Below are 24,600 nucleotides of genomic sequence, written 5' to 3'. Positions count from 1 at the left end.
AGAGCAGTCAGTGCTCTTAACCGCTGAGCCATCTCACCAGCCCCAGGTAAAACTCTTTTTGAAAACAAAAAGGCACCCAGCCTTGGATATTTCATTTTAACAACACCAAATCGACTAAGATAGAAAATTGGTGCCAAGAAGATGGATTATTGTTAAAGTAATATGTGGAAATTTGCAATAAGTTTTAGATTTGAGGAGTCAGTAGAGGTCAGAAGAGTTTGGGGAACAGGTTAGGAAAGGTCTGCATGTCCATTGACAGAACATAACAGAAATTCTAGTGAGAGCTCAGAAAGCAAGGAAACTAGAAAAGGGCTGGAATTTCTTAGACATGCACTGAATGCTCTTGACCAGAGCACTAATAGAAATGGGAAGCAGCTAATTGATGAAAGGAGCCAATGAAATGAATCCATCTGATCCTGTTGTAAATTAGGATCAAGCTTGCCCTCTCTACCACAGTATTAGAAAGAACCTGGCTATGCTGTACCTATGCCCTGGGATTTATGGAAGTCTATATTTGAAAATGTGGGCTAAGAGGTGTCTGACAAGAGTTGTTCCTACACAAAATACAAAAGAGTCTATATGGGCAGTTTAAAGCATTTTTAATAGAGGGAAGGGGTATTTAAAAGAGAAAACAGGACAGGAAATTTGGTTGGAAAGCTTCAGGCTGGCCAGAGAAAGACATGAAAGAAGTGTATATGTCCCAGCAGCTGCTTGCTAAAGATTAGCACAAACTAAAAGGAGCCAGGTGTTGTACATCCTGTCAATAGAAAACAATATGTCAAGGTCATGGAAAGAATTTACAAAGTCATCTCTCCCCTTATAATGAGCTCATATGCCTTTGAGATAGTGTGGGTTCAAGAAATGGGCCTGGTGTGATTTCTACAGGTTCCTTGAACAAGGTCATCTCAGGACTTTACTGCAGGCTTTGCAGCACATTGCTCTGAGCCCTTCCAGCTGTCAAAGAGAGCTTCTCAGGCTACGACTGTGGAGGAAGCCAAGCAGAAACCTATACACAAGGTCTAGTCTTGTGCACAAACATACAAAATGCAACAGTGCTAGGGCCCTGGCACGTTCCACCAAGACTTCAAAGAAACTATGAGAAGACTGGCAGAGCCTTGTGGTAGAGGAGGAACTGTCACAGGAGAGTGCCCCAGTGGTGCTCTTGAAGTTTGTCTACAGGCCAGAGTTCAGGATGATTAACCTTTATCGAGAATCCACTGAGAGGCACACCTCTGCATGCAGCTGTGAGGCCATTTCCAAGAAGGATTATATGGAGGACCCACCTCCAAATTGTTTGGTATCTTTCATTGTGAAATGAGCAGTCATCATCTTCTCTGCCCCTCCAGCATTAAATGACTGTTGTTTGATTACTCAGAGTCTATGGATTATAAACCATCCTAGTAAAGCCTCTCTCTCTCTCTCTCTCTCTCTCTCTCACACACACACACACACACACACACACACACACAAGTCCTAAGAAACTTACCTAATGCAAATGCCATGGTTTGAATGTAATCTATCACCAAAAGTTTCATCTGCTGGTTTGTTGGTTCCCAAATATGGAGAGATTGAGTTAGCCATTTCAGAGTCTGAGCCTACTAGAAGATAATGAGGTTATGAGTGCTCCTTCACGAACAGACTAGTGCTACCTCAGCAATCCAGACATTAAAAAGTAGATCATCTTTCCAAACACACTATGGCCTTACATATTTGGAAATTCCCCCTTCCATTCCTGTGTGCAATGCATACACCCACTGCTGTGCTTTCTAGATGTATAATACCAAACGTCATGAGTCAAACAAACCTCTTTCCTTCATTTCTTATATAGTCTGGCAAAAGTGAAAAAGCCATGTCTATAAAGATTTTTAGGATAAAACTTTCTCAAACAAGCAGCAAACCTACACTACCTTTGCACCATTACCTTGTGTTAATCACTGCAAGAAGCCCAGCACTGCATCCTGGGAAATCTCACTGGTCAGACACTAATCTTTATGAGCTTTGTTAACCCTTTTGTGATCTGGCTTCCACCATTCTTTAAGGCTTGAAACCTTTTTGTTTTTTGGTTTTTAAGATGTATTTATTTTATATATGTGAGTATACTGTTGCTGTCTTCAGACACTCCAGAAGAGGGAATTGAACTCAGGGCTTCTGAAAAGGCAGTCAGTGCTCTTAACTGCTGTGCCATCTTTCTAGACCCAAGGCTTGAAATCTTTTAATTCTCTTGTTGGGATTTATGTCCAACTTATCAAGCCCCGATACATCCTCAAATTGCTTTCTAGAGCTTTCCTTTGTTCTACTACCAGGTTCTGGTACCCACTGGGGGATAGTTATCTTTGCAACCCCCTTTTTTTTCTCATAGTCTGCATATTGATGGAGTTGGGGTGTGGTTTTCTCTTCATTTCCCCTAGGAAATACTTGTTTTCCTATTCCATGGAAAGGCCCTTCTTTGGGCCTCAAGTAACCAACTTCCCCTCTTTGTTATATAGTTCAAGTTCCCCAGATCATTCTTTCATTTTCCTTAAAGATATCGGTGGTAAACTCTACATGCACAAAATATCAATATTGATTATATCAGAGTGAAAATGAATAATCCTTTTAATCATCTTTCTTTATCTAATAGCCATCATTCTCAATTGAGTGCTATTTTGACTCCAATTATACCAAAAGATGCTTGTAGCTTTCAAAGTAGTCCATCGACAATTATGGCTAGAACAGTTTACAGGATGCTACTGGTATCTTGCTGACAAAGTCAGGGGTGTTAGTAAGCATCCTGCAGTATTCCCTCACATCCTCCATAGCAAGGAATTGTCTAGTTAGTCTCAAAAGGGCTAAGCTTGAAAATGTCTGCCTAACACTATGCAAATTCTACTTCTGTGCCAGAACTGGGTACTCTAAAATAAGAGGTATTCAAGTCTTAACTCTCGGGTATGCAGAATATCTTATTTGAATATAGTCATTATAGATATAATTAAGTTGGATCCACACTTCCCAGCATGGGACCCAGATCCAATATGAGTTTTGTACTTATTAATATCACATACCTGATTCTGTTTTACTCAATTATAAGCAATTATCCTTGCAAGCACATAACTTTAAATGTATATTTATATATTAAATATATATACATATATATGAAGCAAATAGAAGAAGAAAATTAACACAATATTGTTGCTTTGTCTAGCTTTCATTTTTATCAAGTATGAGTCTCAAATTCATGGTATTTCTTTTTTTTTGGGGGGGGGGGTTCGAGACAGGGTTTCTCTGTATAGCCCTGGCTGTCCTGGACCTCACTTTGTAGATCAGGCTGGCCTCGAACTCAGAAATCTGCCTGCCTCTACCTCCCCAGTGCTGGGATTAAAGGCGTGCACCACCACGCCCGGCATTCATGGTATTTCTTGTGAAGACTTTGTATTGAAGATATCTAAGAGGCGCTAACATCACAAATAGATGACTTGGGCTAAAACACTGGTAGTTTTCTCTGTTTGGGTCTGTTATAAAGTCTAAGTAATTATGGTAATCCCATTTACTGGGTTTGTAATTCGAGTTTTAAGCTGCAGAAATGCTTAAGGGAGCCACATGAGGTTACAGGGTTTAACATTCTCAACTGTACTAAAATTGACTGCTTTAAGAAGGTTTTTCTTTTAGAGTTTGCCTACTGCTTTTGTTAGCTCTCTGAGGCACTTGAGGAAAGCCATTCTTATGAGGATAGTGTGTCTACATGCTACATCCACTAAAAAAGTGACAAGTGCAACAGGCTCCGAAAACCTGGGCGCTGTCCCAAGGCGAAAAGTTCACGGAAACTAGTCTCCTGGAATCGTGGCATCCTGTATAAAGAATGCTCCAATGTCCTTGCTTTAGTTGGTAAATGGATCTGTGTGCTTTCCCTTAATATTGCTTTATTACAAGTGCTCCTAAGGATTAATATTTTGACATATAGCTAAGTTAGTTTCTAGGCAGTCCTTGATCCAACCTTGGGCATGGATAGCTAAGTCACTGCCCTACACAGAAATTTACCATTATCTAGGAAGAAGGAAATTTGTGACCTAAAGAGGAACCAGAGTAAATACTTAGAAGTATAGGTAGCTGAGTTACACCCATACACAAACAAATATTTGCAATGGCCTAGGAGGAAGGTGGACTATACAATAGACTAGAGTAGGAACTATGGCAAGGGCACAAAACCCTTGCCCCTGACTTCTAAGATTAAGTGGAGCTTAGAGGTGGAGCTGTTTTTGATCCCAGTTGTTAACATTGAGTTTTACCGCAGTTGGTTCCTGCCAGTTCTTCCATATTTGTATTCCTTTGTTTTGTGTAAGAATCCACTAACCTCTTTGTATCTTACCGGCATGTCACCCAACTTCCCTATTTTCTTCTGTATAAAAAGTTTAATGCTCGATTTGACAAATTACATTCAGATCCACAGTCCCTTGTGTCGAGTCTGTCTGTCAATTCCTGCCGATTCCTTGCACATCTGCTCCAGAGACTTGTTCCACGCAGACAAGGGACCCAGAGGGTCTCTGGCACCTACAGCTGGAGATGTTTATAGGAATCAATCAGGTGTATGAAACATGTTGAGTTATTCAGGAGCAAGCAAATTGTTACATTTTAGCATTCTCATGTTGGATACATATACTGTAAAGCACAAACTGCTTGAAGTTTACATGTAGTATCTGAAAATTCCCAAACACTCGGTGAAATATAGAAGCTAATCAAACAAGTATAAACAGTACTTGGTTTTAGTCTAATGTTTCCAATATTTAGAAATTTTACTAGATATTTTTCTAAAGTTGTGTTAAAGGTTTTTCTTTAAAGCCATTTCCAGTTTGCAACTGGAAATGCTCTGAAAGTCAAGAACAGCACAAGCGACTGCAAGTATTGTTTTCTGTAAACAAAAGCTTCTAAGAGATGTAAAATCAAAAATGTCCAGCTGACATCATTTTAGGATTAGTCCAAAACACTGTTCTGATGAAAAAGATATCAGCTCCAAAATCTAAGAGTCTGTCAGAATGAAGCAAATGGGAGATGGGCAGGGGGTGACAGAGTTGCAGTGGATCGGGAATGTTAAGAGTACCAGTCTTGGAGTATGAAGAACAAATGACACTCCTTAGGCAGAAGCCAAAATTCCATAACAGGCAAAGTATGCAAGAGGCAGCTGAAAAGCACTTCCCAATGCCTCCCACTTTCTGCAAGCAATAAGTTCAAAAACACACAAAGTGAAACCAACTGGCCTTCAAGACATCTTTTACCAGAAGTGGCTCTCTGATGCTCAGAGTTTATAAAACAAATGAGGCTTTTGTTGGCGTTTGCTGTGACAAAGGTTGAGCCAGCCCTGTGGCTCACTTCCTTTCCTTTCTAACCTTTTAGAAATAATAAAATTCATATTAAAAAAAAAAGTAACAACAACAAACCCTGACAAGTTAACACATTTGTTCTGCCGTCAAACATGAGGTCTCCTGGAAAGAAGCACCCTCAATTGAGGAATTGTCTCCATCAAATTGGCCTATGGACATGCCGGTATTTTCTGAATTAGTTAACTGTTGAAGGGCCCAACCCACTGTGGGTGTGCCACCACTGGGCAGATGTTCCTGAATGTATAAGAAAGCACACTGAAAAGCCATGAAAAACAAGCCGTTAGTAAATTCCTTCATGGTCCCTGCTTCAGTTTCTGCCTGCAGGTTCCTGCATTGAGTTCTTGCCCTGACTTCCTTGCTGAGAGAGTCTATCCTGAATGGTGTAATAAACCCTTTCCTCCACTGCTTGCTTTTGGGTATGGTCTTTATCACCAGCAAACAAAACCAACAACTCTACTCCATGTATGCTGTCTGTCCCTTTTCTCAAAGTCAGCTCTTCTGTGAAGTTGCCCCAGAAACATCCCTTGCGCTTGCCCTGACTGGGCTCTATACAGACCAAAGGGATAAAAAGAAAACCATTTGGATCCTTTGCTCCAGGTTTTTTGGATTCCTTTCTAATGAGAACAGAAGACAGAAGGAAGCAGGCCATAAGGAAGCATTCCCAAAGTAGCAGTACTGAGATGAGCCTTGCCCAAGGCCAGGAAGTGGGGAAGACAGGTCTGTCCCTTCTTCCTTATCTCCTAAATGAGTATCTCTGAATAAGGGCTGTGCGTGATGAGTGGACGGAAACTGAGAGGAGGCAGCTGGACACCTGATGGGTCCAACTGGAATAGCCAGTTCTTCTCCCTCTCCATAGTTCGCCATAGTTTTTGCCATTAATCTTTTACAAAGCCTCCAGACCAGAGCATAGTATTCTAGAAGACACAGATTTTATGGGGAAGTTAAAAATACCAGGAATGAACAAGAACAACTTGACTGTGTCAACAAATGACACCCCAAAGAGCAAGGGCCAGGGAAGGCATTAACCATGTGCTCTCACAGATGTGCAGTCCTCAAGAGAAGGCATTAACCAAGTGCTGTCACAGATGTTCACTCCTCATGTAGCTTGCTCCTGGAGGTGAGGTGCTTCCTTAGTTCGTTTAATATACTGGTTTGAACTTATTCTGACCTACTTACCTGCAAAACAACATTTTCCTGGGCATGGCAGCACATGCCTTTAATGCTAGCCCCAACAAGACAGAGGCAGCTAGATAACCTGTGAGCTGTAAGTTAACCTACTCTAGGTAGTAAAACTCTGATTAAAAAAAAAAGGAAGAAAGAAAGAAAGAAAGAAAGAAAGAAAGAAAGAAAGAAAGGAAGGAAGGAAGGAAGGAAGGAAGGAAGGAAGGAAGGAAGGAAGGAAGAAAGAAAGAAAGAAAGAAAGAAAGAAAGAAAGAAAGAAAGAAAGAAAGAAAGAAAGAAAGAAAGAAAGAAAGAAAGGAAGGAAGGAAGGAAGGAAGGAAGGAAGGAAGGAAGGAAGGAAGGAAGGAAGAAAGAAAGACAAAGTACGGCAGTGGTGTTGCACACCTTTAATCCCAGTACTCTGGAGACAGAGGAAGAAGGATCTCTATGAGTTCAAGGCCAACCTGGTCTATGGAGCAAGTTTCAGGACAGGTGGGGCTACACAGAAAAGCCTTGTCTTGAAAAAACAAGAGCCAGAACAAACAAATAAACAAACAAACAAACCACCAACAAAACAACATCTCTCTTTAAAGATTAAGCAGTTTCCTCCTTGTGTTACTGGAAGCGTGTCTAAGGCCACTGTGTCTGGTAGTCTATCTGTCCTCATTATTTTTTTTTATTTTTTTATATTTTTTTTAATTAAGTATTTTCCTCAATTACATTTCTAATGCTATCCCAAAAGTCCCCCATACCCTCCCCCTGACTCCCCTACCCACCCATTCCCACTTTTTGGCCCTGGCGTTCCCCTGTACTGGGGCATATAAAGTTTGCGTGTCCAATGGGCCTCTCTTTCCAGTGATGGCCTACTAGGCCATCTTTTGATACATATGCAGCTGGAGACAAGAGCTCCGGGTTACTGGTTAATTCATAATGTTGTTGCACCTACAAGGTTGCAGATCTCTTTAGCTCCTTGGATACTTTCTCTAGCTCCTCCATTGGGGGCCCTGTAATCCATCCAATAGCTGACTGTGAGCATCCACTTATGTGTTTGCTAGGCCCCGGCCTAGTCTCACAAGAGACAGCTATATCAGGGTCCTTTCAGCAAAATCTTGCTAGTGTATGCAATGGTGTCATAATTTGGAGGCTAATTATGGGATGGATCCCTGGATATGGCAGTCTCTAGATGGTCCATCCTTTTGTCTCAGCTCCAAACTTTGTCTCTGTAACTCCTTCCATGGGTGATTGTTTCCAATTCTAAGAAGGGGCAAAGTGTCCACACTTTGGTCTTCGTTCTTCTTCAGCTTCATGTGTTTTACATATTGTCTCTTATATCTCGGGTATACTAAGTTTCTGGGCTAATATCCACTTATCAGTGAGTACATATCATTTGAGTTCTTTTGTGATTGTGTTACCTCACTCAGGATGATGCCCTCCAGGTCCAACCATTTGCCTAGGAATTTCATAAATTCATTCTTTTTAATAGCTGAGTAGTACTCCATTGTGTAAATGTATTACATTTTCTGTATCCATTCCTCTGTTGAGGGGCATCTGGGTTCTTTCTAGCTTCTGGCTATTATAAATAAGGCTGCTATGAACATAGTGGAGCATGTGTCCTTCTTACCGGTTGGGACATCTTCTGGATATATGCCCAGGAGAGGTATTGCGGGATCCTCTGGTAGTACTATGTCCAATTTTCTGAGGAACCGCCAGACTGATTTCCAGAGTGGTTGTACAAGCTTGCAATCCCATGTCCTCATTATTTTAACTTGACTTCAGGAGTAAAAGCCTGTGGACTAGAAATGCAGACAAACACCATGGTGGCTTCATCCTGAGAATGTGGCAAAACAAAACCAAACAGGTCCAAGAGGGCCACCCAAAGGTAGAGTAAATTGTAGGAGACTGGCTTGAGGTTATGAAGGCAAGTAAGCATCCTGGCAGGGAGACGCATAGGGAAAGAGAACATAGGTAAATGTCAAGATAACAAACAATCTATCATTCTTCATCCAGAACGAAGGTGCTGAGGAAGAGTTGTCTTATCTCCATAGGTCTGAGGCTTTGGAGACATGCCATGGCTGGGAACATGTGAACATGTTCATATCCATACACGCTCAATTACCTAAGCATACGTTCCCAAATAGAACATCTTTACACTAAAAAATGTATACACAAAGCTGGGCAGCAATGGTATACACCTTTAATCCCAGCACTCAGGAAGCAGAGGCAGAAAGATCACTGAGTTTGAGGCTAGCGTGGTATAAAGAGTAAGTTCCAGGGCAGCCAAGACTACACAGAGAAACCATGACTTTAAAGCAAAACAAAACAAAAAACAAAACACAAAAACAAAACAAAACAAACAAAAAATATATGTATACATTTTATATATATATATATATATATATTCCTTTGTTTGAAGAGAATTTCTAAGGCTTTTAATAGTCTGTAGATTTACATGGCCTTATTCTTAGGATACACTTGAGGGCATGGGTACATAAGGCAGAAGTTTTATTCTAGAGAAATTCCTGTTCTCTTTCAATATGGATGGAGTAGACCTCTATCCAACTTGAGAGGTAGGTTTCTTCCCATTCTGAGAAGAGTATTAGCACACATCAGAAGATATTTATACCCTTGACAGAGATAGCATTTAAGTAAAATTTAATTGCCATTTCTTTCCTTAGAATGTGTCCATCCTTTGTACTGGGTGAAGGAAAGGAGGCAGCTTGACTTTACATCTGGCTATCACACAGACAGGACAGACAGGACAGAAAGACAGGACAGACAGGACAGACAGACAGGACAGACAGGACAGACAGGGCAGACAGGACAGACAGGACAGACAGGGCAGACAGGACAGACAGGGCAGACAGGACAGACAGGACAGACAGGACAGACAGGGCAGACAGGGCAGACAGGGCAGACAGGACAGACAGACAGGCCCTCTAACTTCAGGATCATGATCTATTTTTCCCCCAAAGACACAATTAACTAGAACATGTAATGTCTGTCTTTTGAGGTACCATGAATCATAAATTCTCTCAATATTTTTTCCCCTTTGCTTCCAACAACAGAATATTATATTTCCCTGGAATCCACCAGTCATTTTGGTTAGTGTAACTTTACTGAATGCTCATTCTTTCTCTGCTTATGTATATGTAGGTTTGTCTTTAATTATAGAAAAGAGATACAGAAAAGGAAATTTTGTAACTTTATTTATCGTATTGCTATAGCTGCCGTAGCTACTATAGCGTATAAGTGTCCCAGCTATTCATATGTTAAAGAATGATAAGCAAGCAAATTGTGGTTCCAAGAATGTGACCTACTGTCTAGGTGACAATTTTAGGCCTTGTATATGGCATTGTATATGGCTGTGTATATGGATGGCATTTCCAAAGCTGGGGCTGGCAACTCCTTTGACTCTTAGGAAAAGTCTACCATACTGTTACTATACAAGTAACTATACTATACTATACTATACTATACTATACTATACTATACTATACTATACTATACTATACTATACAAGTTCACCCAGTGAGGCAAGCTGAAATATCAATACAGCAGAGAACAAGGCCCTAGTATTAGAAATAATATTTTCACATGCTACATCAAGAGTTCTTCAAGATACCTCCATGGTTATCTGCATGGTCAGTCAACATCACCAGTGAGCTCATGGCAGCTTCAGTCTTTTTATTTCTGTTCTTGAAAAACCTCAAAACTCCAAAATTTGTAAATTAAACTGGAGTGTCTGAGGGTTCCACTGCCTCCTTTTACAGCTCCTTCCAAATATCTGATGAAAAGATGGAGTAGTCGGATGGATAAGATATGGACCTGGCCAAAACTGACTAGAGAAAAAGATGAATCTGAGTACAGGGAGTCTTCTTTGGTCTTTTACCCAAAGTGATTGCACTAAATAAATCTCCTCTGAAAAAAAATAAGTAAATAAGTAAGTAGGTAGTAAACAAACAAACAAATAAGCAAACAAATACATCTTCTCTGCTTTCTTATTTCAATGTGACCTTTATAAAATTTTGCTAACCTCTTCTCATCGGAAACTTAACCAAATATGCCATCTTGTAACATTTTATCTTGTATGAACTTGTTTGTGACGTGACCCAGACCTTCTGTGACGGGCTCAGGTGTTCTCGTTTTCTCTTTCCTGATGACTGATTTCTATTTCTGTTTTGGAACAACCCTCTCACAGAGGAGAAAAATGCCATCCCAAATCCCTTTTCATCTAACAGTGTCTCTTTCTCTCTCTCTCTCTCTCTCTCTCTAACCATCTTTACCAAGAATATATTTAATATCTTTAACTTTTAAAGTTTTTTTTTTCTTTAATTTGATGGTTCCGGTCTCTTTTTTTGTTTCTTACTAAAATAACTATGTCCCAATAACTACACAGAAATCTGTATCTGAGGTGCAAGTAAATACTGTTAGCAGTCCTTGAGATGTTTCTCTTCTCCCTCTCTAGTTGTGGAAGCAGAATAACTTAGTGTGTTCTGGGAGGTCTGGCTCAAAGTCTTACAAAATTAGCATATGAAAAACTAAAATACACTGGAAATTCCTACCCAGCTAAAACCAATCACAGGCTCTGGCTCAGAAGTACCCCAGAGTCTGACCTATAGCTCATTATACCACTAAAATGTACATCTCTAGATAGAGATTCAAGATGCTACTGAGACATGCAAGGCACAGTTATATATGGAACTACATGTAACAGAGAGAGCATGCTTTAAAAAATGGGTGCCATTGCAAATGAGTCCCAAAGCCTTCACTATCTAAACAAGCCCACACGTCCACAGTAAAACAACACAAAACTCTCTGTTCTCTGTGCAGTGAGGTCTTTGAGCTACTGTTTTTTGGCTATTTCTTCCCTTTGCAGGGTGTCATTTCCTAAATAAACTGTCCACGCTCTTGTTAGGAGTAGACATCTGTTCAATTCCACCCATGGAGACAGGAGAACGTTAAGCCTCTTGCTCTAGTTTCCTTTTTTGTTGTTGTGATAAAGCCCTGATCAAAAGCATCTTAGGAAGGAAAGAGCTTACCTCGTTTTATACTTTATATCACCAAGAGAAGCAAAGGCAGGAGCTTGAAGCAGAAACCAAGGACAGATGCTGTTTACTGGTATGCTCTGCTATCTTTTCTCTATAGCCCAGGACGGAACCACCCTCAATAGCAATCAATAAAATGCCCCACTTATATTTAGGTTTGTATCAAGTTAACAAAATATGTGCAATCCTCCAGTGGTTCCGGTCAATCCCTGATATCAATTTCAAGTGCCTATAGAGTATAAGGAAGTAAATAAAATTAAATGGCCCAACAAAAATAAGAAATTTTAGGATCCACACAAAAAGCCCCAAGCACTGCATAGTAGGGAATAGAATTGCCAGCAAACTCAGGGATTGCACTACGATATTGGCATGCGGTAAATATTAATTACTATTGTTAAATATAAGTTTTGGTGAAACTAGTCAATGATCCCAAAATGTCTTTTTTAACTGAATTCTGAGTAATTTTTTCTCAAATTTCTCAATGGAGTATCCAGCCTGGCTTAAAATTTTTGAGACTGTTATCCCTAGAGGAGAAAGTTGGAATTGAGATTCTTCAGTGAAGTATAAAAGGAAATTTAAAAATGAGTTGAACGTATAGACAAAATGGGGGAAGCCATCTCTGGTCTGCCTGCAGTGATGCATGGAGTCACCCTTGATCCTTGTGGGCTCTTCCAGGTTTGCCTTGCTGTCCTCATCTAGATCTCCAGAGCTGCCCTCTAACTCACCTCATGAACTTTTAAGAGATTGTTTATTTGAACTTCTTAACCCTTAGACTCACTTCCTTCTAAGATTCTGCCTTCAATTTCCACTTTGTGTAATAAGTGGTTCTTTTGTGGACTTTCCTGTCACAATCAGACTTGGCAAGTGACTTCATAACTCAGTCAAGGGCAAAGCCCACAGTTCCCAAACTTAGTAAAAAGAGACAAGGGAGTATGTAGCTTCACCATGTAGCTTCCAGATTCCTGCAGTGACACTGTAGATTCCCATATAGGGCTGGGGCTGAGCTACCTTAATCATTGAGTGAGCCCATGTACAAGCAAGGCTAGGGGCTCAGTGTATCTATCACAGTCAAAACTAAGGGCTAAACTCTTACAGAAGAGAAGGAAGGAAGTGTGGGTGGGGCAAGTCTGGAAAAAGCAAATGCGTGGTTCTGGTTCTTTGTTGTCCTTCCTCTAGCTGTTGGATCCCCAGGAAGAAAGGGCCCAGGTGTTTCCTTTGCATATGCTGAATGCAGTAGATTGCTTCAGCCCTTCTGCGCTTGGACCAATTTGCACCTGAATGCAGCTATCCTCTGGACTCATCCCAGTTAGGTTGGTCTACCTGGAACCTTGGCTCCCAATTTTTTTTTCTTTTTTCTTTTTTCTTTTTTCCTTTTTCTTTTTCTTTCTTTCTTCCTTTCTTTTTTTCTTTTTCTTCTGTTTTGGCTTTTCGAGACAGGGTTTCTCTGTATAGCCCTGGCTGTCCTGGAACTCACTCTGTAGACCAGGCTGGCCTCGAACTCAGAGATCCACCTGCCTCTGCCTTCCAAGTGCTGGGATTAAAGTCATGCGCCTGGCCCATCATCCCAATTTTTTAAGAAAAGAGATAATATAAAAATATTCATCTTCTACTGTTCTTGAGCAAAATACATGGGAAAAAGTTATGAAGAAGAAAACACTAAAATATCATTGTGGAATTGTGTTTCTAGTTCAACAAACAAACAAACAGAAAAACTTGTTCCCAAATGCATTATCTGTTAATGGAGACAAATTCTGCAAAACAAATATAGCACTTACTGTCTGATGTGAAGCACGGAGATAAACAAACTTGAGCAAACAATTCCAACACAGCAGCCAATAACTGAATAACATGCGTGTTCAAAGAAAGCAGGTACTGAAAGAGTAGTAAACTCAGTACTCCAAGGTATGCTAATCATAAAACAGATAGTGACATTCCTCCACCCACCCACTTCCTGAGTTCAAGGAGTATTCATTCAAAGAAAGTCACCCTGACCATTCCTGGAAGTTGCAATGCAAATGTGCTATTGTTAGGGGCTCTTAGAAACTGTCTTGAGAGTTAACAATTACCAGGTATTCCTTGTGACACCTGTGACTTTGTACTTCCTTGTGACTCTTATCTGGTATTTTTGGTATTTTCCAACAATGCCCTTCCCACCTCCTTGAGTTGTGGTTTTTTCCTTTAAATACCCCCTTACTCAGCTACTCGGGGCGCCATGGTCCTCTACCCCTGCGTGGTGTATGACCGTGGGCCCGAGAGCGCTCTTGAATAAAAATCCTCTTGCAATTTGCAGCAAGACCGTTTCTTGTGGGTGATTTTGGGGTGTCGCCTCTCCTGAGTCAGAACGTGGGGGAGTCCTCACGTTGTGAGTCCTTCAGTACCATGTGGGAGAATGGAATGCTTTGCAGAAATAGCCTGCTGAAGAAGGAGGTGGTGATCCCAAGATTAAGTATTTCTAAACTGTGAGCCACTGACCTGTATTTTATTTATAAATGCTTTGATTTGCATATACTAAAAGAAGGTATTTTTAAACTAAGTTTAAACAAGTTTCCAGAAGGAGTACTTTTCACTTATGAACGAGAGCTTTTATGTTAAGCTTCTTATGCATTACATATACTCAGAACTGTACTCACCAACGGCAGAATTAGCTCATTTTGAGAACAAGATTCACCACGTTAGCACTCACACAATTTACGCTCTTTCCAAAATAGGCATTGCATCTGGTAAAATGTAGTTGCAATCATTAATATGTAGGCTCAAGGACTTCTATTGTTATATGAACAACATAGAAATGATATGTACACCGCTCTATGAGTTTGTTAAAAATACCACCATTAGATTTTAATCTTCAGACCTTTAAAAACTATTTAAATTTTCTAGTGAAAGGGTATAAAGGGAAATATAGTGAAAACTCCAGAAAACTTTCAAATTACAAGTTTTAATCCATTTTTTTCTTGTTTACTAAGCCAAACATAGTTGGTTTTGTAAAGTTAATAAAAACCTTGCTCCTGGATATCTGTCATTCAGTTGTATCACAGACTTCAAGGCTACCTCTCTGTTGATTTGTCATCTGTTAGAAAGGAAAATAGAAGGAAATAGTTTCTAAGTTTCCTAGCCTGAGCATTAAAAGATTTTCTACACTATTGTTTAGTATCCCTATTTTATCACTCTAAATTATATAGATTCATTATTTTTCTGCTGTTATCATAAACTGTCATGGCCAGAAGCAACCTATGTAAGGCTTTTTTAGGCTTATGGTCCCAGACAGATAAGAGTTCATCATGGTGGGAAACATGGTGGCCAGTGGAGCAAGAACCTGGGAGACGACTAATGACATCTTCAACATAAAGCAGAGAGAAAGAACCAGCAGTAGGATGAAGCTATGAACTCTCCAAGCCCACCACAGTGTTATGCCTCCTCCAGTAAACCCATACCACTTTCCCAAACAATGTCACCAACTGGGAACTAGGTGGTCAAAGGCTTAAGCCTACAAGGAAGCTCAAACCACCCAAAAACAGCTGGCCAGTCCAGCTGGCCCATCCACAGGTTCAGTTCTTGTCGCTGGTGGCTGAATTGAGATTTCTGGCCAGAACATTTCTAACGTATCTCGCTTCTGGCCGGAAGAGCACACAAGCTAAGACATGAATCAGAATCTCTGGTGGAAACAATTGTGCATTCTTGGACAAGATAGGAACCAGAGCTGATTGTTTTCAAAGTCTCTGCTTGCCTGGTTTGCTTTCATCTCTGCACTCACCTTTATTATCTTCTTTTCTCTGTCAGAAAAGGAGATGCTCTTCTGAATAAAAAAGACCCATGCAATGCTGGGATTTCCCCACCCACGTGTTCACTTCTTTGTTCCATAAAGCCTCTTCACATCTCTGAGGCCCCCTCCTCAAGGTGGAGATTTGAGCTAGAAAATGCTTGGTGATTTTCCCCAGGGCACACTTCACATAATATTTGTCTCCCAGTTTTCTATGCCACTTGAGTATAACCTCAGACTGTGCTTAAAATTACAACCCATCCTATAGATATTGATCGATATTGGGGGTCAGAAGTACTTCCAAAGTGGTTACCGGTAACTGTGTTCCCAAGCAAAGAGCTGAGCAGACAAATTAGTAGAAGAAACAGTTTATAAGAAAAGATACATGTCCAAAGGACAAAGCCGGCCAGAGCAAAGAGTTGAGCATCTCAAATGGCCCCACCTTGTAGTGTTGAGATTTTTATGTTACATGAGATGAGCACTGAGGTTCATTTGCATAGTGATGACTTAGGGACTCTTTTGTACAGTGCAGTCTTTCTAAAACATACAAGCAACATCTCTCATCAGCATCTTAAATCTTCCCTTAGATGGTGTATGTTTTAGTTATAATCTGAAGTTCCCAGAAAAGAAAAAGTTGTACTCGCATTAACCATGTTACCTGACTGATTAAAAATTTAATGACTATAGAGAGCAGGAAGGAACAAATTAGCCTGTGCTATGTCTTAATAGCTTTTTGTAACTCATCTCAGTGTGTGACCGAACATCATCTGACTCTTAGGTGTGTGTATATATACACACTGCTGACTTCCTTCAGTCCAAAGACTAAGAACACCTGATAACCCTGGCAAACACCTGCCTGTTATGCTGTAACCCACCTACCTGATATTTCCAATACTACATTTGTTTTCAAGTCCATAATGACATTAAGACATGATCAAAGTCATTTTTAAATGAATTTTCTTTAATTAATGGACTTTTATTTTTTTATTATTTATTTATTTTATTTATTTATTTACTCATTTATTTATTTTGGTTTTTTGAGACAGGGTTTCTCTGTATAGCCCTGGCTGTCCTGGAACTCACTTTGTAGACCAGGCTGGCCTTGAACTCAGAAATCCGCCTGCCTCTGCCTCCGGAGTGCTGGGGCTAAAGGCATGAGCCACCACGCCCAGCTTTCAAATTATTTTTTTTTAAAGACTTGTTTATTTATTATATGTAAGTACACTGTAGCTGTCCTCAGATACTCCAGAAGAGGACATCAGATTTCATTACGGATGGTTTGTGAGCCACCATGTGGTTTCGGGAGAGCAGTCGGCGCTCTTAACCAATGAGCCATCTCGCCAGCCCGTAATGGACTTTTAAAAAGAGGAAAGTGGGATTGCTTCAAGTACCTCTCCATTTAGTTTGATACTGGTTGTTGGTTTGCTGTATATTGCTTTTATTATGTTTAGGTATGGGCCTTGAATTTCTTATCTCTCCAATACTTTTAACATGAAGGGGTGTTTTATTTTGTCAAAGGCTTTTTCAGCATGGGATAAAGAACTGTCAGAGGGCAGAATGGGAGGGGGATAATGACTGGGCAGTAAAAACAGATTAAGATTAAAGATTTAAAAAAAAAACAGAAAACAAAAACCATGAAAGTAATTTTTTAAAATTCAGTTTATTCTGATCAGTTTCCCACCTTCTTTACATCTAAGATCTTCCTTACCTCTCCACCCATCTAACTCCATGTCTCCTTTCTCTTGAAAACAGCAAGTTCAACTTAAAAAATGACAAACAAACCAGAACAAAACAAGGCAAACTGACAAACAGGGAAGGGGGAAAGGGAGGAGGCACAAGAAACACTTATACAAGGGCAGACACATGCACGCACCCATAAAAACACAAAATGGAAAACCTTGATAGACAGCCAAAAGACAAGGGAGGTGGAAATGCCCCAAGCATTATGGAACAAAACATTGCTAACAACTCCCCTGAGTTCTTCTTGTGTTAGCCATCTGCTGCTGGGCGTGGGGCCTCCCTTGAGTGTCATTTGTATACCCAGAGAGACTCTATTGGAAAACATTTGTGTGTTCCTTTGTGAGCTGTTATCAGTTGGAGAAAGCTTTTGGGTTAGGGATGCAGGCTTATGACCACTTCCCTCTTAGCCCTGAAACCTCAATAGTGGGCTTTTAATAAACTGTGACATATTGTGCTTCAACATTAATGGGTAGGGACTCTATTGCTCTTTCAATTATTCTTTTTAATTAATATTTGTTTTGTATTCTTTGCCAGTTTCATACATTCAAGCAATGCACTTTAATAATATCTACTCTCTATTCCTTTCTATTCTCCCCAAGACTACCCCCAACATGTTCCCTAATACCTTAAGCCTACTCTCTTTCTTCTCACTTGAGTCCAGTTGGTGTAAACTGGACTCAAGTGTAAAGACATCTAATGGAGGATGGACAATCTACCATAGCTACATTCCTAATGAGAAATGATTCTGCTTATCCCAGCTGTGACCAACAGCCAATACTTCCTTAGCAGTAGAGCTTTGTAAGCTTCTGTCCTATCCATGTTTGAATGCTAATCAGCTTGGTCTTGGGCTGGTCTTGCATAGGAAACCACAGTTGCTATGAATTTGTTACTGTAATAGCCATGTCCTGTCCAGACGACAGTATTTCACAGTTCTCATCACCATTCTCCAGCTCCTGGATTCTTCACTCTCATCGTTCACAATGTGCACTGAGCCTTGGGTTGGGTAAAGAAGGGATATAAAATGTCCAGTTACGGCTAAACATCCAAAAGTCATTTATCCTCAGCATTTTTATAAGTTGGAATATCTGCATTCACTGCTTCCCACTGCAAAAAAACCTTCTCTGACCAACATTAAAAACTATACTACTCTATAGAAATAAACATAAATATCTAGAAGGCAATTTTCACAGGCATGAACATTTAGCAAAACCACGGTAATTGGTTCTTCCACTAGAGCCTATGACTTGAGCCATGGCCTTTTGCCCAGGTTTACAGTCAAGAACTTATTTCTATGAAGCAAGTCTAAAATTCAATTAGAAAGCAGTTGATTAACCTTGTAACAGTCATGCCACAATTACACAATTACGCTTCACTGCCTGGTAGGTTAGAATTCTTAGGAGTAGGTACCCTTCTTACTATACAGAGCTCCCTGATAGTCTTCTGAGAGTGAGCAACTGTCTCAAAAATATATCCAAGAAAAACCTGGATGAATGAAACAGCAGGAGGCCACAGGAACTGATAGAAATCTTTAACTAGTTTAGTAACTGTGGAGGCAGATTTCTGCAGACCTGGCTGTGACTTTTAGTAGGCTCGAGGTTCTTCCCCTTTCCCACCGGGTTTGATCCATTCATGCCCAGTTTTGCTATTTTTCATTTATTTTTCATTTATTTTCATGTCTACTTTCAGCCAATTAATTCCCAGCTTGGTCCAGTTGAACTTTAATAACACCTTTACAAATTCAAATTTCAGAATGTAGGATTCCATAAATCTCAAAGGAAGAGAAAAAGATTACCCTCAAGACCCACTGGAATCAGACTGATTGGAGAAGGATATTCCTCATGCTTGAGGCTTTTTGTCTTATAGATAGCCTCAAGACAACCTCTAACTTTGGCAGAGGGTGTACATTCCTGTCTCAGCCCTCAAGACTCCACACTTCAGCTACAGAAGAGCCATAGGAGCAGTTAACCATGGAGCCAGCTCCCTAGTCCTTTGATTAAAGCGTTGAGCATCACATACAAGGTAGGCAACTAAATATTTTTGTATAATTTTCTTATTAATGCTATTATTTTAGAAACTAAAATTTTAGTTGATTTTTATTAAATATGCACCAAAAGTGTGCACTGGAGAGTGGATAGCCTCCTTAAAAAATGTTACTTGGAAAACTAGATATCCAGTTTTAGCAGCATTGAAGATATTCTAAAGAGAGACTTGTGTCCCTCCCTTTGGCTCTCAAAATATTTAAGTAGGAGTCCTGTTGTTTTGTGACTTATCTTTGGGGATAGGTAAAGAAATATCCTGTTATCCTAGAAAGGGCATCCATCAATTACAGACCAATGAAATGATTTCACTTCAGTCTACCATTGTGAGTCAGGGAGTTTACTGGAGTTACTTACAGGAACATGCATGACTTACCAAAAGTTCAGCATGGATGTTGACACATCAAAGCTGTATCCTTGGAGCGCTTTGCAATATTTTTCTTGGGAGAATCTCCTTCACAGCAATTGTTTTTAAAACCTAGGGGAGGGACCTTAAGAATCTTCAAAGTTTCAGCTTTCTAAATATCATAATCTACTTCTAGAGTTTCGTGAGCCTCTCCCACTCTTTCCAGCAGGGAATGCTTCTATTCATAGGAAATCACTAAACAATACCGAGTATTCTGCCAGGAGGAGGCAAAGGCTGGGATGAAGCCCGAGATAGGGGGAAATTTTCACCTATTTCTGACAACTAATTAGACTGATTTGAAAAAGAGACTGAAGCCAGATAATGAAAGATAGCTAATGGTTGTAACCAGAACTGCTTAGTGATATATATATATATATATATATACACATATACATATATATATATACACACATACACACACTAAGGATATATATACATACATATATATATATATATATCACTAAGGATATATATATATATATATATGTAAATATATATATATCCTTCTATTTAGTCACAATCTGGAAAATGGGATTAGGGACTCGCTGGAGCTGAATTTCCTTGTTTCGCCTTCTGATGAGTGAATTTCCTTTCTTTTCTCTTCACTGTTGTTTGTTTAATTGGCCTATTGAGAACAGATGTCCAAAGCTGGTTTGTTAGAGCTGTCCAGAGCTCAGGTTCTGATCCTAACCACTCAGACAGCATATGTAAAAGAATAAAACTAGAAGCCTGGATGCCCCCCACCCCAAAGTCAATACAAAATGGATCACAAGCCTTGAAACTTTGAAACAGCTAGTGGAAAGTGGAAAGAAAATAATTAAAAGATAATAAATAGTCTGAGCAATTATTTCCCCAATAGGACTCGATGCTCACCAGAAACAAACACAAGATTTGACAAATAAGATTTTCATCTAATTAAAAATTAGAAGACAGCTTCCAGAACGGGAAAATATCTTTTCCAACTATTCATCTGACAGATTAATAACTAGAATATATGAGGGAGTCAAAATATGTGGTAAAAAAAGCCATGTAATTAAATTAAAGATGGGCAGATGATCTGAATTGATGCTTCCTAGGATAAGAAAAACAAATGACTAATAAATATGTGGAAAACGTTCACTGTTTTATTCCATCTGGAAAATGCAGATCACTACTGTAATGAGTCTCCATCTCATCCCAGTCAGAATGTGTGTTAACAAAAGAATAAAAAAATAACGTTGGCAAAGCTGTGAAGCAAAAGGGAACTCTCGAATACTGTTGGAGCGAAAGTAATTAGTATTGTCACTATGGAGAAAAATTCTTTACAACCCAAAAATTGAAATACCATGAGATCCAGCTGCCAATTTCCTGGGGATATATTTGTCTATCTATATTTATGTATCTGTCATCTGTCCCTATAAGGTGACTATCTGATCTATTATTTAATTGTATCTTTCTATATATCTGTGTATCTCTTTATGTATCTATGTATCTCTGTATTTATGTATCTATGTATCTGTCTGTCTGTCTAACCTATTTCTATTACCTAGTCATCTGTCTATCTTATTTATCTTTCTATTATTTATCTACTTCTATTATATATCTATTTATCTGTCTCTCATCATCTATATGTTTATGTATCTACCCAATGCTCATATTTATTGCAGCACTATTCCCAAGACCAAGATATGAAATTAATCTAGGTGTCCACCCATGGATGAATGTATAAACAAAATAAACCATGAATATATGTTGAAGTATCACTCATTCATAAACAGGAATAAAACCATGTTATTTGCAGTATGCTGGCTGGAACTGGAGGACATCACAAGACACAGAAAATCAAGTATTATAAGATTTTTTTTTCTCATGGGTAAACTGACATTTTAAAGAACTGAAAGTATAAGGATGAGTATAAGGACTAGGTAGTGGGCTGGGATAATGGGGGTGATAGAGGAGCCTGAGAAGCAGTAGAATAAGCATGGGTAGACAACATCAATGTAGGGCATATGCAGGTACGAGAATGTAGCAGTGAATCCTATTCATTTCACAACTAACATATATGAATAATTATAAATAATTATAGTTTTAGAATTCCAGCTTAACTTAGTAGGGAAATTAGCAAAAATGAAGAAAAATAAATGTTTGGATGGGATAATAACAACAAAAATAAGAGTGGGTATCAAAAGAAAGAAGCTAATGTCACCTCCTTAGCATTTACTGTACTTGCAAGTATGTCCTGAAAATGAGTCCTGCCATGTTGTGGAAGAATGATAGGATATATATCCGTGGGGAACTCACACTCCTTGTAGCCTAAACAAGTCCAATAAGAAAATTTGCAAATTAAATACGGTTTCTACATCAAGGAAGAAGCGCAAAATTAGAATTATCTGGAAATCTTTAAGTACTTACAAGGAATACAGAGTAATATATTTATTTATGAGCTACAATATGGTAACAAACCAACCAGGTAGTGAGCACTGTCATCTCCTTAAACATTTATCATTTCTTTGTTTGGGTACCATCCAATTCATCTCTTTTAGTTTTTTTTTTTTTGGGGGGGGTGGTTGGTTTATATGAGACACTTAGTATGTAGGTCACTGTACATGGTATTGTGTTAAATAAGAGCGTTTTGTTTTGTTTTGTTTTGTTTTGTTTTGTTTTGTTTTTGAGACAGGGTTTCTCTGTGTAGCCCTGGCTGTCCTGGAACTCACTTTGTAGACCAGGCTGGCCTCGAACTCAGAAATACGCCTGCCTCGGCCTCACAAGTGCTAGGATTAAAGGCATGTGCCACCACACCCCGCTTAAATAAGATCATTTTAAACAAGTATGTATTATATATTATCCTTACACTTTAATGTAGCCAACTAGTTAGCATCAAGCATATTCTCCACTCTCCACACCCTTGTACTCCCCAATTTATCATCCCACCTCCTCTTATTCTCTTTGTTCAATGAAAAAGTTTCATTTCTGGTTTTATATCATAAAAACATGCATTACTATATATATATATATATATATATGTACATAGATAGAAAGATAGATAGATAGAGATAGAGTCAGTCTTTCTGAAACATTTTAATGTAATATCCATCTTTCTGATGGGCAGTGGTAGCACATGCCTTTAATCCCAGCACTTGGGAGGCGGAGGCAGGTGGATTTCTGAGTTCAAGGCCAGCCTGGTCTACAAAGTGAGTTCCAGGACAGACAGCGCTACACAGAGAAACCTTGTCTTGAAAAACAACAACAACAACAAAAAACAAACAAACAAACAAAAATCTATCTTTCTACAAATGACATAAGTTCATACTTAATATTAGAGAAAATATCATTTGTGTACACATATCACATTTTCATGTTTTCTGTATTTATTCCTCTCATTTTGAATATTAAGTTGGTTCTATACCTTAGCTCCTGTGACTAAAACTAGAGTAAATGTTGAAGTGCAAGTATCTCTGTAATTGGTTGGCTTGACGACACTTGAGTAAATACCCAGGAGTGATACATGTATGCCATGTGATAGTTCTAGGTTTAGTTTTTTGAAGAAACTTCATACTGATATCTATAGTGCCCAGACTACCAGCACTGTAAAAGGGCTCTTTTCTGTTCATACGTTCAAAAGCATTTGTCTTTATGTATTTTCTTAATAACTGGGACGAGATGGAATCTCACTGTGGCTCTAACTTCGCTGATGGCTGGTGGGGTTGAACAATTTTCACGTGTTTAATTGCCATTGTTATTTCCTCTTTTGGAAATTCTGTTTATTTCTTTAGCGCATTCATTGGTTTGGTTGTATCTGACAGGACGGATGTGTCCTCTATTTGTTTCTTACTCATTTTCCTTGTTTTGTTCATTTTATGCTAGCCTTCTTGGTATGGGGTAATTCCTTGGGCTTTGGCTTCCCTTTCCCTTAAAGAGAGGAAAAGCAGGGACCAATGGCAAAAATAACAACTGCACAACAAGCTTGTTATTGGAATGAAGTTTCTCAGTTCAATAAATTTGGAAACCAGAATGAATACAGTTAACATAAATGTAAAGATTTTTAAAGCCATGCTTATTAATAATTAAGAAGTAATAAAAGAAGTAATTGGAAAATGGAAATGGAAGAGTAAATTAGGAATTAGAGGAAAATGTATGAACTGGAGGCTTGACAAGTAATAGAGAAAAAACTTTTTAAAAAGCCAATTAAAATACAGAAGTTAAAATTAAGAAAATTTAAACTATGAAATGAAATGAATTAGAATAAACTATATCATTAGCCAACGTTTCCTTTCGGTTGGGGTGAGTGTGCTTTCTCCTTGGAAGTTCTTGGTAGCTGACTCTACAAAAAAGTAGCAGATGGCTAATAGACTTTATATAATTCAGAACAAGTCACACCAAAACGCCTCTCCTGTTTGTTTAGGTCCTGCAGAAGAGTCGGCTAGCCAGAGGAGTTTCTAGGTTCTCAGCATGAGTTGCCCATGATGATCTTATCCTCCTCTTCCTACAGTCTCCTCTCTTGGAAAGAAGAGGAAAAGAAGCAGAGATGGAATTGGTGACGTTGGGGTAGCAATTAGAGAAAGGTACATCAAGGTTAACACGGAAGAAGTCAGCTCACAGAGGAGACCAGAAACCCTTCCCTGGCATCTTCTAACAGAGCATGCTTCATGAAATACCAATGCAGGGAACACAGAAGATTGTTCATCTCACTAGCAGTTAATTTTGGTGTCTTTCCTTATGTCACTACCCTGTGTTCATTCTCAGGAGTGCCTCTGCTTTGCTTTAAAAAGGTATCTCTCTTTCTACTTCAAGCCTCATTTAGAAGGAAGACTTTTTCTTCCTACTGATGACTTTTGAGGTTTGCAATGAACCTGTATCATGTTTATCCTCTAAACGCTAATAAAATTGTCCTGAGTCTGTTTCTAATGTCTTGTATTAATCAGACAAAGAACTCCACAAGGGAACCTTGGTTTCCTAGAGAACAAGATTGCTCCTTCAAAGCCTGTATTTCATAGGCCTCAAGTAGCTATCCCATCTAAGGGTCTAAATGGTCTCTCTCTCCTTCCCCCTCCCGCATCGTGTCTCTATCTCTTATTATGCTGCTTGAGCCCCCTTCCCCTATTTTATCTGTGACCACAAACTTGGG

The 24,600-nt window shown here is 39.2% G+C and overlaps 1 long non-coding RNA gene across 2 annotated transcripts; it reads left to right on the top strand.

Moving 5' to 3' along the window:
• Positions 1-5: 5 nt before the first annotated feature.
• Positions 6-24,376, top strand: Gm30636. Of its 2 annotated transcripts, none has more exons than XR_384874.1 (3): positions 6-46; positions 18,918-19,073; positions 23,965-24,376. It is a non-coding gene; the product is annotated as a predicted gene, 30636 (long non-coding RNA). The 2 variants fall into 2 exon arrangements; XR_384873.1 differs by having other exon boundaries at positions 23,878-24,376.
• Positions 24,377-24,600: the final 224 nt, after the last annotated feature.

The sequence above is a fragment of the Mus musculus genome, chromosome 16 (assembly GCF_000001635.26).
Source record: "Mus musculus strain C57BL/6J chromosome 16, GRCm38.p6 C57BL/6J".
Classification (NCBI taxonomy): Eukaryota; Metazoa; Chordata; class Mammalia; order Rodentia; family Muridae; genus Mus; species Mus musculus.
Note: the sequence above shows the minus strand (reverse complement) of the source record. Positions and strands in the feature narration are given on the sequence as shown.